This window comes from Cornus florida, unplaced genomic scaffold, assembly GCF_030987335.1.
Source record: "Cornus florida cultivar Cherokee Brave unplaced genomic scaffold, ASM3098733v1 CherokeeBrave_3.0.0_Hap2_Chr02, whole genome shotgun sequence".
NCBI lineage: Eukaryota > Viridiplantae > Streptophyta > Magnoliopsida > Cornales > Cornaceae > Cornus > Cornus florida.
Genome location: NW_026775572.1, coordinates 81,333,795 through 81,343,619, shown reverse-complemented (window position 1 = coordinate 81,343,619; position 9,825 = coordinate 81,333,795). Strand labels below are relative to the sequence as shown.

General features: G+C 45.4%; 38 non-coding genes across 38 annotated transcripts; all 38 read left to right on the top strand.

Moving 5' to 3' along the window:
- Positions 1 to 77: 77 nt before the first annotated feature.
- LOC132296886 (5S ribosomal RNA) lies at positions 78 to 196 on the top strand. The gene has a single exon (XR_009478770.1). It is a non-coding gene; the product is annotated as a 5S ribosomal RNA (ribosomal RNA).
- A 139-nt stretch (positions 197 to 335) lies between these two features.
- LOC132296874 (5S ribosomal RNA) lies at positions 336 to 454 on the top strand. The gene has a single exon (XR_009478759.1). It is a non-coding gene; the product is annotated as a 5S ribosomal RNA (ribosomal RNA).
- Positions 455 to 593: 139 nt separating this feature from the next.
- LOC132296896 (5S ribosomal RNA) lies at positions 594 to 712 on the top strand. Its single transcript, XR_009478779.1, has one exon. It is a non-coding gene; the product is annotated as a 5S ribosomal RNA (ribosomal RNA).
- A 139-nt stretch (positions 713 to 851) lies between these two features.
- LOC132296862 (5S ribosomal RNA) lies at positions 852 to 970 on the top strand. Its single transcript, XR_009478747.1, has one exon. It is a non-coding gene; the product is annotated as a 5S ribosomal RNA (ribosomal RNA).
- A 139-nt stretch (positions 971 to 1,109) lies between these two features.
- Positions 1,110 to 1,228, top strand: LOC132296959 (5S ribosomal RNA). Its single transcript, XR_009478839.1, has one exon. It is a non-coding gene; the product is annotated as a 5S ribosomal RNA (ribosomal RNA).
- Positions 1,229 to 1,367: 139 nt separating this feature from the next.
- On the top strand, positions 1,368 to 1,486 carry LOC132297093 (5S ribosomal RNA). Its single transcript, XR_009478966.1, has one exon. It is a non-coding gene; the product is annotated as a 5S ribosomal RNA (ribosomal RNA).
- A 133-nt stretch (positions 1,487 to 1,619) lies between these two features.
- LOC132296850 (5S ribosomal RNA) lies at positions 1,620 to 1,738 on the top strand. The gene has a single exon (XR_009478736.1). It is a non-coding gene; the product is annotated as a 5S ribosomal RNA (ribosomal RNA).
- A 139-nt stretch (positions 1,739 to 1,877) lies between these two features.
- LOC132296838 (5S ribosomal RNA) lies at positions 1,878 to 1,996 on the top strand. The gene has a single exon (XR_009478725.1). It is a non-coding gene; the product is annotated as a 5S ribosomal RNA (ribosomal RNA).
- A 139-nt stretch (positions 1,997 to 2,135) lies between these two features.
- On the top strand, positions 2,136 to 2,254 carry LOC132296826 (5S ribosomal RNA). Its single transcript, XR_009478714.1, has one exon. It is a non-coding gene; the product is annotated as a 5S ribosomal RNA (ribosomal RNA).
- Positions 2,255 to 2,393: 139 nt separating this feature from the next.
- Positions 2,394 to 2,512, top strand: LOC132296815 (5S ribosomal RNA). Its single transcript, XR_009478703.1, has one exon. It is a non-coding gene; the product is annotated as a 5S ribosomal RNA (ribosomal RNA).
- Positions 2,513 to 2,651: 139 nt separating this feature from the next.
- On the top strand, positions 2,652 to 2,770 carry LOC132296937 (5S ribosomal RNA). Its single transcript, XR_009478819.1, has one exon. It is a non-coding gene; the product is annotated as a 5S ribosomal RNA (ribosomal RNA).
- A 139-nt stretch (positions 2,771 to 2,909) lies between these two features.
- On the top strand, positions 2,910 to 3,028 carry LOC132296951 (5S ribosomal RNA). Its single transcript, XR_009478832.1, has one exon. It is a non-coding gene; the product is annotated as a 5S ribosomal RNA (ribosomal RNA).
- A 138-nt stretch (positions 3,029 to 3,166) lies between these two features.
- On the top strand, positions 3,167 to 3,285 carry LOC132297055 (5S ribosomal RNA). Its single transcript, XR_009478931.1, has one exon. It is a non-coding gene; the product is annotated as a 5S ribosomal RNA (ribosomal RNA).
- Positions 3,286 to 3,424: 139 nt separating this feature from the next.
- On the top strand, positions 3,425 to 3,543 carry LOC132296803 (5S ribosomal RNA). Its single transcript, XR_009478692.1, has one exon. It is a non-coding gene; the product is annotated as a 5S ribosomal RNA (ribosomal RNA).
- Positions 3,544 to 3,682: 139 nt separating this feature from the next.
- On the top strand, positions 3,683 to 3,801 carry LOC132296791 (5S ribosomal RNA). Its single transcript, XR_009478681.1, has one exon. It is a non-coding gene; the product is annotated as a 5S ribosomal RNA (ribosomal RNA).
- A 139-nt stretch (positions 3,802 to 3,940) lies between these two features.
- On the top strand, positions 3,941 to 4,059 carry LOC132296979 (5S ribosomal RNA). Its single transcript, XR_009478859.1, has one exon. It is a non-coding gene; the product is annotated as a 5S ribosomal RNA (ribosomal RNA).
- Positions 4,060 to 4,198: 139 nt separating this feature from the next.
- On the top strand, positions 4,199 to 4,317 carry LOC132296780 (5S ribosomal RNA). The gene has a single exon (XR_009478670.1). It is a non-coding gene; the product is annotated as a 5S ribosomal RNA (ribosomal RNA).
- Positions 4,318 to 4,456: 139 nt separating this feature from the next.
- On the top strand, positions 4,457 to 4,575 carry LOC132296779 (5S ribosomal RNA). The gene has a single exon (XR_009478669.1). It is a non-coding gene; the product is annotated as a 5S ribosomal RNA (ribosomal RNA).
- Positions 4,576 to 4,714: 139 nt separating this feature from the next.
- On the top strand, positions 4,715 to 4,833 carry LOC132296767 (5S ribosomal RNA). Its single transcript, XR_009478658.1, has one exon. It is a non-coding gene; the product is annotated as a 5S ribosomal RNA (ribosomal RNA).
- Positions 4,834 to 4,972: 139 nt separating this feature from the next.
- Positions 4,973 to 5,091, top strand: LOC132296958 (5S ribosomal RNA). The gene has a single exon (XR_009478838.1). It is a non-coding gene; the product is annotated as a 5S ribosomal RNA (ribosomal RNA).
- A 139-nt stretch (positions 5,092 to 5,230) lies between these two features.
- LOC132297050 (5S ribosomal RNA) lies at positions 5,231 to 5,349 on the top strand. Its single transcript, XR_009478926.1, has one exon. It is a non-coding gene; the product is annotated as a 5S ribosomal RNA (ribosomal RNA).
- Positions 5,350 to 5,482: 133 nt separating this feature from the next.
- Positions 5,483 to 5,601, top strand: LOC132296997 (5S ribosomal RNA). Its single transcript, XR_009478876.1, has one exon. It is a non-coding gene; the product is annotated as a 5S ribosomal RNA (ribosomal RNA).
- A 139-nt stretch (positions 5,602 to 5,740) lies between these two features.
- On the top strand, positions 5,741 to 5,859 carry LOC132296936 (5S ribosomal RNA). Its single transcript, XR_009478818.1, has one exon. It is a non-coding gene; the product is annotated as a 5S ribosomal RNA (ribosomal RNA).
- Positions 5,860 to 5,998: 139 nt separating this feature from the next.
- LOC132296756 (5S ribosomal RNA) lies at positions 5,999 to 6,117 on the top strand. Its single transcript, XR_009478647.1, has one exon. It is a non-coding gene; the product is annotated as a 5S ribosomal RNA (ribosomal RNA).
- A 139-nt stretch (positions 6,118 to 6,256) lies between these two features.
- On the top strand, positions 6,257 to 6,375 carry LOC132296996 (5S ribosomal RNA). Its single transcript, XR_009478875.1, has one exon. It is a non-coding gene; the product is annotated as a 5S ribosomal RNA (ribosomal RNA).
- Positions 6,376 to 6,514: 139 nt separating this feature from the next.
- Positions 6,515 to 6,633, top strand: LOC132296742 (5S ribosomal RNA). Its single transcript, XR_009478634.1, has one exon. It is a non-coding gene; the product is annotated as a 5S ribosomal RNA (ribosomal RNA).
- A 139-nt stretch (positions 6,634 to 6,772) lies between these two features.
- On the top strand, positions 6,773 to 6,891 carry LOC132297233 (5S ribosomal RNA). Its single transcript, XR_009479099.1, has one exon. It is a non-coding gene; the product is annotated as a 5S ribosomal RNA (ribosomal RNA).
- A 138-nt stretch (positions 6,892 to 7,029) lies between these two features.
- LOC132296891 (5S ribosomal RNA) lies at positions 7,030 to 7,148 on the top strand. Its single transcript, XR_009478775.1, has one exon. It is a non-coding gene; the product is annotated as a 5S ribosomal RNA (ribosomal RNA).
- Positions 7,149 to 7,287: 139 nt separating this feature from the next.
- Positions 7,288 to 7,406, top strand: LOC132296730 (5S ribosomal RNA). Its single transcript, XR_009478622.1, has one exon. It is a non-coding gene; the product is annotated as a 5S ribosomal RNA (ribosomal RNA).
- Positions 7,407 to 7,545: 139 nt separating this feature from the next.
- LOC132296719 (5S ribosomal RNA) lies at positions 7,546 to 7,664 on the top strand. Its single transcript, XR_009478611.1, has one exon. It is a non-coding gene; the product is annotated as a 5S ribosomal RNA (ribosomal RNA).
- Positions 7,665 to 7,803: 139 nt separating this feature from the next.
- Positions 7,804 to 7,922, top strand: LOC132297179 (5S ribosomal RNA). Its single transcript, XR_009479048.1, has one exon. It is a non-coding gene; the product is annotated as a 5S ribosomal RNA (ribosomal RNA).
- Positions 7,923 to 8,061: 139 nt separating this feature from the next.
- LOC132296971 (5S ribosomal RNA) lies at positions 8,062 to 8,180 on the top strand. The gene has a single exon (XR_009478851.1). It is a non-coding gene; the product is annotated as a 5S ribosomal RNA (ribosomal RNA).
- Positions 8,181 to 8,319: 139 nt separating this feature from the next.
- On the top strand, positions 8,320 to 8,438 carry LOC132296708 (5S ribosomal RNA). Its single transcript, XR_009478600.1, has one exon. It is a non-coding gene; the product is annotated as a 5S ribosomal RNA (ribosomal RNA).
- Positions 8,439 to 8,577: 139 nt separating this feature from the next.
- On the top strand, positions 8,578 to 8,696 carry LOC132296696 (5S ribosomal RNA). The gene has a single exon (XR_009478589.1). It is a non-coding gene; the product is annotated as a 5S ribosomal RNA (ribosomal RNA).
- Positions 8,697 to 8,835: 139 nt separating this feature from the next.
- LOC132296831 (5S ribosomal RNA) lies at positions 8,836 to 8,954 on the top strand. The gene has a single exon (XR_009478718.1). It is a non-coding gene; the product is annotated as a 5S ribosomal RNA (ribosomal RNA).
- A 139-nt stretch (positions 8,955 to 9,093) lies between these two features.
- On the top strand, positions 9,094 to 9,212 carry LOC132296977 (5S ribosomal RNA). Its single transcript, XR_009478857.1, has one exon. It is a non-coding gene; the product is annotated as a 5S ribosomal RNA (ribosomal RNA).
- A 139-nt stretch (positions 9,213 to 9,351) lies between these two features.
- Positions 9,352 to 9,470, top strand: LOC132298495 (5S ribosomal RNA). Its single transcript, XR_009479899.1, has one exon. It is a non-coding gene; the product is annotated as a 5S ribosomal RNA (ribosomal RNA).
- Positions 9,471 to 9,609: 139 nt separating this feature from the next.
- LOC132298483 (5S ribosomal RNA) lies at positions 9,610 to 9,728 on the top strand. The gene has a single exon (XR_009479888.1). It is a non-coding gene; the product is annotated as a 5S ribosomal RNA (ribosomal RNA).
- Positions 9,729 to 9,825: the final 97 nt, after the last annotated feature.

Sequence of the window (9,825 nt, the reverse complement as noted above, 5' to 3'; positions counted from 1 at the left end):
TTCCCGGCGAATGCGTCGGAAGGGCAATAGAACGGTAGCGGAAGGGGTTTATAGGGAAATGGAGGCGAGAATATGTCGGGTGCGATCATACCAGCACTAATGCACCGGATCCCATCAGAACTCCGCAGTTAAGCGTGCTTGGGCGAGAGTAGTACTAGGATGGGTGACCCCCTGGGAAGTCCTCGTGTTGCACCCCTTTTTAGTCCGGTTTTGTATTTTTAATTTTAATTTTAATTTTATTAATATGTATTCATTTATTTCCCGGCGAATGCGTCGGAAGGGCAATAGAACGGTAGCGGAAGGGGTTTATAGGGAAATGGAGGCGAGAATATGTCGGGTGCGATCATACCAGCACTAATGCACCGGATCCCATCAGAACTCCGCAGTTAAGCGTGCTTGGGCGAGAGTAGTACTAGGATGGGTGACCCCCTGGGAAGTCCTCGTGTTGCACCCCTTTTTAGTCCGGTTTTGTATTTTTAATTTTAATTTTAATTTTATTAATATGTATTTATTTATTTCCCGGCGAATGCGTCGGAAGGGCAATAGAACGGTAGCGGAAGGGGTTTATAGGGAAATGGAGGCGAGAATATGTCGGGTGCGATCGTACCAGCACTAATGCACCGGATCCCATCAGAACTCCGCAGTTAAGCGTGCTTGGGCGAGAGTAGTACTAGGATGGGTGACCCCCTGGGAAGTCCTCGTGTTGCACCCCTTTTTAGTCCGGTTTTGTATTTTTAATTTTAATTTTAATTTTATTAATATGTATTTATTTATTTCCCGGCGAATGCGTCGGAAGGGCAATAGAACGGTAGCGGAAGGGGTTTATAGGGAAATGGAGGCGAGAATATGTCGGGTGCGATCATACCAGCACTAATGCACCGGATCCCATCAGAACTCCGCAGTTAAGCGTGCTTGGGCGAGAGTAGTACTAGGATGGGTGACCCCCTGGGAAGTCCTCGTGTTGCACCCCTTTTTAGTCCGGTTTTGTATTTTTAATTTTAATTTTAATTTTATTAATATGTATTTATTTATTTCCCGGCGAATGCGTCGGAAGGGCAATAGAACGGTAGCGGAAGGGGTTTATAGAGAAATGGAGGCGAGAATATGTCGGGTGCGATCATACCAGCACTAATGCACCGGATCCGATCAGAACTCCGCAGTTAAGCGTGCTTGGGCGAGAGTAGTACTAGGATGGGTGACCCCCTGGGAAGTTCTCGTGTTGCACCCCATTTTAGTCCGGTTTTGTATTTTTAATTTTAATTTTAATTTTATTAATATGTATTTATTTATTTCCCGGCGAATGCGTCGGAAGGGCAATAGAACGGTAGCGGAAGGGGTTTATAGGGAAATGGAGGCGAGAATATGTCGGGTGCGATCATACCAGCACTAATGCACCGGATCCCATCAGTACTCCGCAGTTAAGCGTGCTTGGGCGAGAGTAGTACTAGGATGGGTGACCCCCTTGGAAGTCCTCGTGTTGCACCCATTTTTAGTCCGGTTTTGTATTTTTAATTTTAATTTTTTTAATATGTATTTATTTATTTCCCGGCGAATGCGTCGGAAGGGCAATAGAACGGTAGCGGAAGGGGTTTATAGGGAAATGGAGGCGAGAATATGTCGGGTGCGATCATACCAGCACTAATGCACCGGATCCCATCAGAACTCCGCAGTTAAGCGTGCTTGGGCGAGAGTAGTACTAGGATGGGTGACCCCCTGGGAAGTCCTCGTGTTGCACCCCTTTTTAGTCCGGTTTTGTATTTTTAATTTTAATTTTAATTTTATTAATATGTATTTATTTATTTCCCGGCGAATGCGTCGGAAGGGCAATAGAACGGTAGCGGAAGGGGTTTATAGGGAAATGGAGGCGAGAATATGTCGGGTGCGATCATACCAGCACTAATGCACCGGATCCCATCAGAACTCCGCAGTTAAGCGTGCTTGGGCGAGAGTAGTACTAGGATGGGTGACCCCCTGGGAAGTCCTCGTGTTGCACCCCTTTTTAGTCCGGTTTTGTATTTTTAATTTTAATTTTAATTTTATTAATATGTATTTATTTATTTCCCGGCGAATGGGTCGGAAGGGCAATAGAACGGTAGCGGAAGGGGTTTATAGGGAAATGGAGGCGAGAATATGTCGGGTGCGATCATACCAGCACTAATGCACCGGATCCCATCAGAACTCCGCAGTTAAGCGTGCTTGGGCGAGAGTAGTACTAGGATGGGTGACCCCCTGGGAAGTCCTCGTGTTGCACCCCTTTTTAGTCCGGTTTTGTATTTTTAATTTTAATTTTAATTTTATTAATATGTATTTGTTTATTTCCCGGCGAATGCGTCGGAAGGGCAATAGAACGGTAGCGGAAGGGGTTTATAGGGAAATGGAGGCGAGAATATGTCGGGTGCGATCATACCAGCACTAATGCACCGGATCCCATCAGAACTCCGCAGTTAAGCGTGCTTGGGCGAGAGTAGTACTAGGATGGGTGACCCCCTGGGAAGTCCTCGTGTTGCACCCCTTTTTAGTCCGGTTTTGTATTTTTAATTTTAATTTTAATTTTATTAATATGTATTTATTTATTTCCCGGCGAATGTGTCGGAAGGGCAATAGAACGGTAGCGGAAGGGGTTTATAGGGAAATGGAGGCGAGAATATGTCGGGTGCGATCATACCAGCACTAATGCACCGGATCCCATCAGAACTCCGCAGTTAAGCGTGCTTGGTCGAGAGTAGTACTAGGATGGGTGACCCCCTGGGAAGTCCTCGTGTTGCACCCCTTTTTAGTCCGGTTTTGTATTTTTAATTTTAATTTTAATTTTATTAATATGTATTTATTTATTTCCCGGCGAATGCGTCGGAAGGGCAATAGAACGGTAGCGGAAGGGGTTTATAGGGAAATGGAGGCGAGAATATGTCGGGTGCGATCATACCAGCACTAATGCACCGGATCCCATCAGAACTCCGCAGTTAAGCGTGCTTGGGCGAGAGTAATACTAGGATGGGTGACCCCCTGGGAAGTCCTCGTGTTGCACCCCTTTTTAGTCCGGTTTTGTATTTTTAATTTTAATTTTAATTTATTAATATGTATTTATTTATTTCCCGGCGAATGCGTCGGAAGGGCAATAGAACGGTAGCGGAAGGGGTTTATAGGGAAATGGAGGCGAGAATATGTCGGGTGCGATCGTACCAGCACTAATGCACCGGATCCCATCAGAACTCCGCAGTTAAGCATGCTTGGGCGAGAGTAGTACTAGGATGGGTGACCGCCTGGGAAGTCCTCGTGTTGCACCCCTTTTTAGTCCGGTTTTGTATTTTTAATTTTAATTTTAATTTTATTAATATGTATTTATTTATTTCCCGGCGAATGCGTCGGAAGGGCAATAGAACGGTAGCGGAAGGGGTTTATAGGGAAATGGAGGCGAGAATATGTCGGGTGCGATCATACCAGCACTAATGCACCGGATCCCATCAGAACTCCGCAGTTAAGCGTGCTTGGGCGAGAGTAGTACTAGGATGGGTGACCCCCTGGGAAGTCCTCGTGTTGCACCCCTTTTTAGTCCGGTTTTGTATTTTTAATTTTAATTTTAATTTTATTAATATGTATTTATTTATTTCCCGGCGAATGCGTCGGAAGGGCAATAGAACGGTAGCGGAAGGGGTTTATAGGGAAATGGAGGCGAGAATATGACGGGTGCGATCATACCAGCACTAATGCACCGGATCCCATCAGAACTCCGCAGTTAAGCGTGCTTGGGCGAGAGTAGTACTAGGATGGGTGACCCCCTGGGAAGTCCTCGTGTTGCACCCCTTTTTAGTCCGGTTTTGTATTTTTAATTTTAATTTTAATTTTATTAATATGTATTTATTTATTTCCCGGCGAATGCGTCGGAAGGGCAATAGAACGGTAGCGGAAGGGGTTTATAGGGAAATGGAGGCGAGAATATGTCGGGTGCGATCGTACCAGCACTAATGCACCGGATCCCATCAGAACTCCGCAGTTAAGCGTGCTTGGGCGAGAGTAGTACTAGGATGGGTGACCCCCTGGGAAGTCCTTGTGTTGCACCCCTTTTTAGTCCGGTTTTGTATTTTTAATTTTAATTTTAATTTTATTAATACGTATTTATTTATTTCCCGGCGAATGCGTCGGAAGGGCAATAGAACGGTAGCGGAAGGGGTTTATAGGGAAATGGAGGCGAGAATATGTCGGGTGCGATCATACCAGCACTAATGCACCGGATCCCATCAGAACTCCGCAGTTAAGCGTGCTTGGGCGAGAGTAGTACTAGGATGGGTGACCCCCTGGGAAGTACTCGTGTTGCACCCCTTTTTAGTCCGGTTTTGTATTTTTAATTTTAATTTTAATTTTATTAATATGTATTTATTTATTTCCCGGCGAATGCGTCGGAAGGGCAATAGAACGGTAGCGGAAGGGGTTTATAGGGAAATGGAGGCGAGAATATGTCGGGTGCGATCATACCAGCACTAATGCACCGGATCCCATCAGAACTCCGCAGTTAAGCGTGCTTGGGCGAGAGTAGTACTAGGATGGGTGACCCCCTGGGAAGTCCTCGTGTTGCACCCCTTTTTAGTCCGGTTTTGTATTTTTAATTTTAATTTTAATTTTATTAATATGTATTTATTTATTTCCCGGCGAATGCGTCGGAAGGGCAATAGAACGGTAGCGGAAGGGGTTTATAGGGAAATGGAGGCGAGAATATGTCGGGTGCGATCATACCAGCACTAATGCACCGGATCCCATCAGAACTCCGCAGTTAAGCGTGCTTGGGCGAGAGTAGTACTAGGATGGGTGACCCCCTGGGAAGTCCTCGTGTTGCACCCCTTTTTAGTCCGGTTTTGTATTTTTAATTTTAATTTTAATTTTATTAATATGTATTTATTTATTTCCCGGCGAATGCGTCGGAAGGGCAATAGAACGGTAGCGGAAGGGGTTTATAGAGAAATGGAGGCGAGAATATGTCGGGTGCGATCATACCAGCACTAATGCACCGGATCCGATCAGAACTCCGCAGTTAAGCGTGCTTGGGCGAGAGTAGTACTAGGATGGGTGACCCCCTGGGAAGTTCTCGTGTTGCACCCCATTTTAGTCCGGTTTTGTATTTTTAATTTTAATTTTAATTTTATTAATATGTATTTATTTATTTCCCGGCGAATGCGTCGGAAGGGCAATAGAACGGTAGCGGAAGGGGTTTATAGGGAAATGGAGGCGAGAATATGTCGGGTGCGATCATACCAGCACTAATGCACCGGATCCCATCAGTACTCCGCAGTTAAGCGTGCTTGGGCGAGAGTAGTACTAGGATGGGTGACCCCCTTGGAAGTCCTCGTGTTGCACCCCTTTTTAGTCCGGTTTTGTATTTTTAATTTTAATTTTTTTAATATGTATTTATTTATTTCCCGGCGAATGCGTCGGAAGGGCAATAGAACGGTAGCGGAAGGGGTTTATAGGGAAATGGAGGCGAGAATATGTCGGGTACGATCATACCAGCACTAATGCACCGGATCCCATCAGAACTCCGCAGTTAAGCGTGCTTGGGCGAGAGTAGTACTAGGATGGGTGACCCCCTGGGAAGTCCTCGTGTTGCACCCCTTTTTAGTCCGGTTTTGTATTTTTAATTTTAATTTTAATTTTATTAATATGTATTTATTTATTTCCCGGCGAATGCGTCGGAAGGGCAATAGAACGGTAGCGGAAGGGGTTTATAGGGAAATGGAGGCGAGAATATGTCGGGTGCGATCATACCAGCACTAATGCACCGGATCCCAACAGAACTCCGCAGTTAAGCGTGCTTGGGCGAGAGTAGTACTAGGATGGGTGACCCCCTGGGAAGTCCTCGTGTTGCACCCCTTTTTAGTCCGGTTTTGTATTTTTAATTTTAATTTTAATTTTATTAATATGTATTTATTTATTTCCCGGCGAATGGGTCGGAAGGGCAATAGAACGGTAGCGGAAGGGGTTTATAGGGAAATGGAGGCGAGAATATGTCGGGTGCGATCATACCAGCACTAATGCACCGGATCCCATCAGAACTCCGCAGTTAAGCGTGCTTGGGCGAGAGTAGTACTAGGATGGGTGACCCCCTGGGAAGTCCTCGTGTTGCACCCCTTTTTAGTCCGGTTTTGTATTTTTAATTTTAATTTTAATTTTATTAATATGTATTTGTTTATTTCCCGGCGAATGCGTCGGAAGGGCAATAGAACGGTAGCGGAAGGGGTTTATAGGGAAATGGAGGCGAGAATATGTCGGGTGCGATCATACCAGCACTAATGCACCGGATCCCATCAGAACTCCGCAGTGAAGCGTGCTTGGGCGAGCGTAGTACTAGGATGGGTGACCCCCTGGGAAGTCCTCGTGTTGCACCCCTTTTTAGTCCGGTTTTGTATTTTTAATTTTAATTTTAATTTTATTAATATGTATTTATTTATTTCCCGGCGAATGTGTCGGAAGGGCAATAGAACGGTAGCGGAAGGGGTTTATAGGGAAATGGAGGCGAGAATATGTCGGGTGCGATCATACCAGCACTAATGCACCGGATCCCATCAGAACTCCGCAGTTAAGCGTGCTTGGGCGAGAGTAGTACTAGGATGGGTGACCCCCTGGGAAGTCCTCGTGTTGCACCCCTTTTTAGTCCGGTTTTGTATTTTTAATTTTAATTTTAATTTTATTAATATGTATTTATTTATTTCCCGGCGAATGCGTCGGAAGGGCAATAGAACGGTAGCGGAAGGGGTTTATAGGGAAATGGAGGCGAGAATATGTCGGGTGCGATCATACCACCACTAATGCACCGGATCCCATCAGAACTCCGCAGTTAAGCGTGCTTGGGCGAGAGTAATACAAGGATGGGTGACCCCCTGGGAAGTCCTCGTGTTGCACCCCTTTTTAGTCCGGTTTTGTATTTTTAATTTTAATTTTAATTTATTAATATGTATTTATTTATTTCCCGGCGAATGCGTCGGAAGGGCAATAGAACGGTAGCGGAAGGGGTTTATAGGGAAATGGAGGCGAGAATATGTCGGGTGCGATCGTACCAGCACTAATGCACCGGATCCCATCAGAACTCCGCAGTTAAGCGTGCTTGGGCGAGAGTAGTACTAGGATGGGTGACCGCCTGGGAAGTCCTCGTGTTGCACCCCTTTTTAGTCCGGTTTTGTATTTTTAATTTTAATTTTAATTTTATTAATATGTATTTATTTATTTCCCGGCGAATGCGTCGGAAGGGCAATAGAACGGTAGCGGAAGGGGTTTATAGGGGAATGGAGGCGAGAATATGTCGGGTGCGATCATACCAGCACTAATGCACCGGATCCCATCAGAACTCCGCAGTTAAGCGTGCTTGGGCGAGAGTAGTACTAGGATGGGTGACCCCCTGGGAAGTCCTCGTGTTGCACCCCTTTTTAGTCCGGTTTTGTATTTTTAATTTTAATTTTAATTTTATTAATATGTATTTATTTATTTCCCGGCGAATGCGTCGGAAGGGCAATAGAACGGTAGCGGAAGGGGTTTATAGGGAAATGGAGGCGAGAATATGTCGGGTGCGATCATACCAGCACTAATGCACCGGATCCCATCAGAACTCCGCAGTTAAGCGTGCTTGGGCGAGAGTAGTACTAGGATGGGTGACCCCCTGGGAAGTCCTCGTGTTGCACCCCTTTTTAGTCCGGTTTTGTATTTTTAATTTTAATTTTAATTTTATTAATATGTATTTATTTATTTCCCGGCGAATGCGTCGGAAGGGCAATAGAACGGTAGCGGAAGGGGTTTATAGGGAAATGGAGGCGAGAATATGTCGGGTGCGATCGTACCAGCACTAATGCACCGGATCCCATCAGAACTACGCAGTTAAGCGTGCTTGGGCGAGAGTAGTACTAGGATGGGTGACCCCCTGGGAAGTCCTTGTGTTGCACCCCTTTTTAGTCCGGTTTTGTATTTTTAATTTTAATTTTAATTTTATTAATACGTATTTATTTATTTCCCGGCGAATGCGTCGGAAGGGCAATAGAACGGTAGCGGAAGGGGTTTATAGGGAAATGGAGGCGAGAATATGCCGGGTGCGATCAAACCAGCACTAATGCACCGGATCCCATCAGAACTCCGCAGTTAAGCGTGCTTGGGCGAGAGTAGTACTAGGATGGGTGACCCCCTGGGAAGTACTCGTGTTGCACCCCTTTTTAGTCCGGTTTTGTATTTTTAATTTTAATTTTAATTTTATTAATATGTATTTATTTATTTCCCGGCGAATGCGTCGGAAGGGCAATAGAACGGTAGCGGAAGGGGTTTATAGGGAAATGGAGGCGAGAATATGTCGGGTGCGATCATACCAGCACTAATGCACCGGATCCCATCAGAACTCCGCAGTTAAGCGTGCTTGGGCGAGAGTAGTACTAGGATGGGTGACCCCCTGGGAAGTCCTCGTGTTGCACCCCTTTTTAGTCCGGTTTTGTATTTTTAATTTTAATTTTAATTTTATTAATATGTATTTATTTATTTCCCGGCGAATGCGTCGGAAGGGCAATAGAACGGTAGCGGAAGGGGTTTATAGGGAAATGGAGGCGAGAATATGTCGGGTGCGATCATACCAGCACTAATGCACCGGATCCCATCAGAACTCCGCAGTTAAGCGTGCTTGGGCGAGAGTAGTACTAGGATGGGTGACCCCCTGGGAAGTCCTCGTGTTGCACCCCTTTTTAGTCCGGTTTTGTATTTTTAATTTTAATTTTAATTTTATTAATATGTATTTATTTATTTCCCGGCGAATGCGTCGGAAGGGCAATAGAACGGTAGCGGAAGGGGTTTATAGGGAAATGGAGGCGAGAATATGTCGGGTGCGATAATACCAGCACTAATGCACCGGATCCCATCAGAACTCCGCAGTTAAGCGTGCTTGGGCGAGAGTAGTACTAGGATGGGTGACCCCCTGGGAAGTCCTCGTGTTGCACCCCTTTTTAGTCCGGTTTTGTATTTTTAATTTTAATTTTAATTTTATTAATATGTATTTATTTATTTCCCGGCGAATGCGTCGGAAGGGCAATAGAACGGTAGCGGAAGGGGTTTATAGGGAAATGGAGGCGAGAATATGTCGGGTGCGATCGTACCAGCACTAATGCACCGGATCCCATCAGAACTCCGCAGTTAAGCGTGCTTGGGCGAGAGTAGTACTAGGATGGGTGACCCCCTGGGAAGTCCTTGTGTTGCACCCCTTTTTAGTCCGGTTTTGTATTTTTAATTTTAATTTTAATTTTATTAATACGTATTTATTTATTTCCCGGCGAATGCGTCGGAAGGGCAATAGAACGGTAGCGGAAGGGGTTTATAGGGAAATGGAGGCGAGAATATGTCGGGTGCGATCATACCAGCACTAATGCACCGGATCCCATCAGAACTCCGCAGTTAAGCGTGCTTGGGCGAGAGTAGTACTAGGATGGGTGACCCCCTGGGAAGTCCTCGTGTTGCACCCCTTTTTAGTCCGGTTTTGTATTTTTAATTTTAATTTTAATTTTATTAGTATGTATTTATTTATTTCCCGGCGAATGCGTCGGAAGGGCAATAGAACGGTAGCGGAAGGGGTTTATAGGGAAATGGAGGCGAGAATATGTCGGGTGCGATCATACCAGCACTAATGCACCGGATCCCATCAGAACTCCGCAGTTAAGCGTGCTTGGGCGAGAGTAGTACTAGGATGGGTGACCCCCTGGGAAGTCCTCGTGTTGCACCCCTTTTTAGTCCGGTTTTGTATTTTTAATTTTAATTTTAATTTTATTAATATGTATTTATTTATTTCCCGGCGAATGCGTCGGAAGGGCAATAGAACGG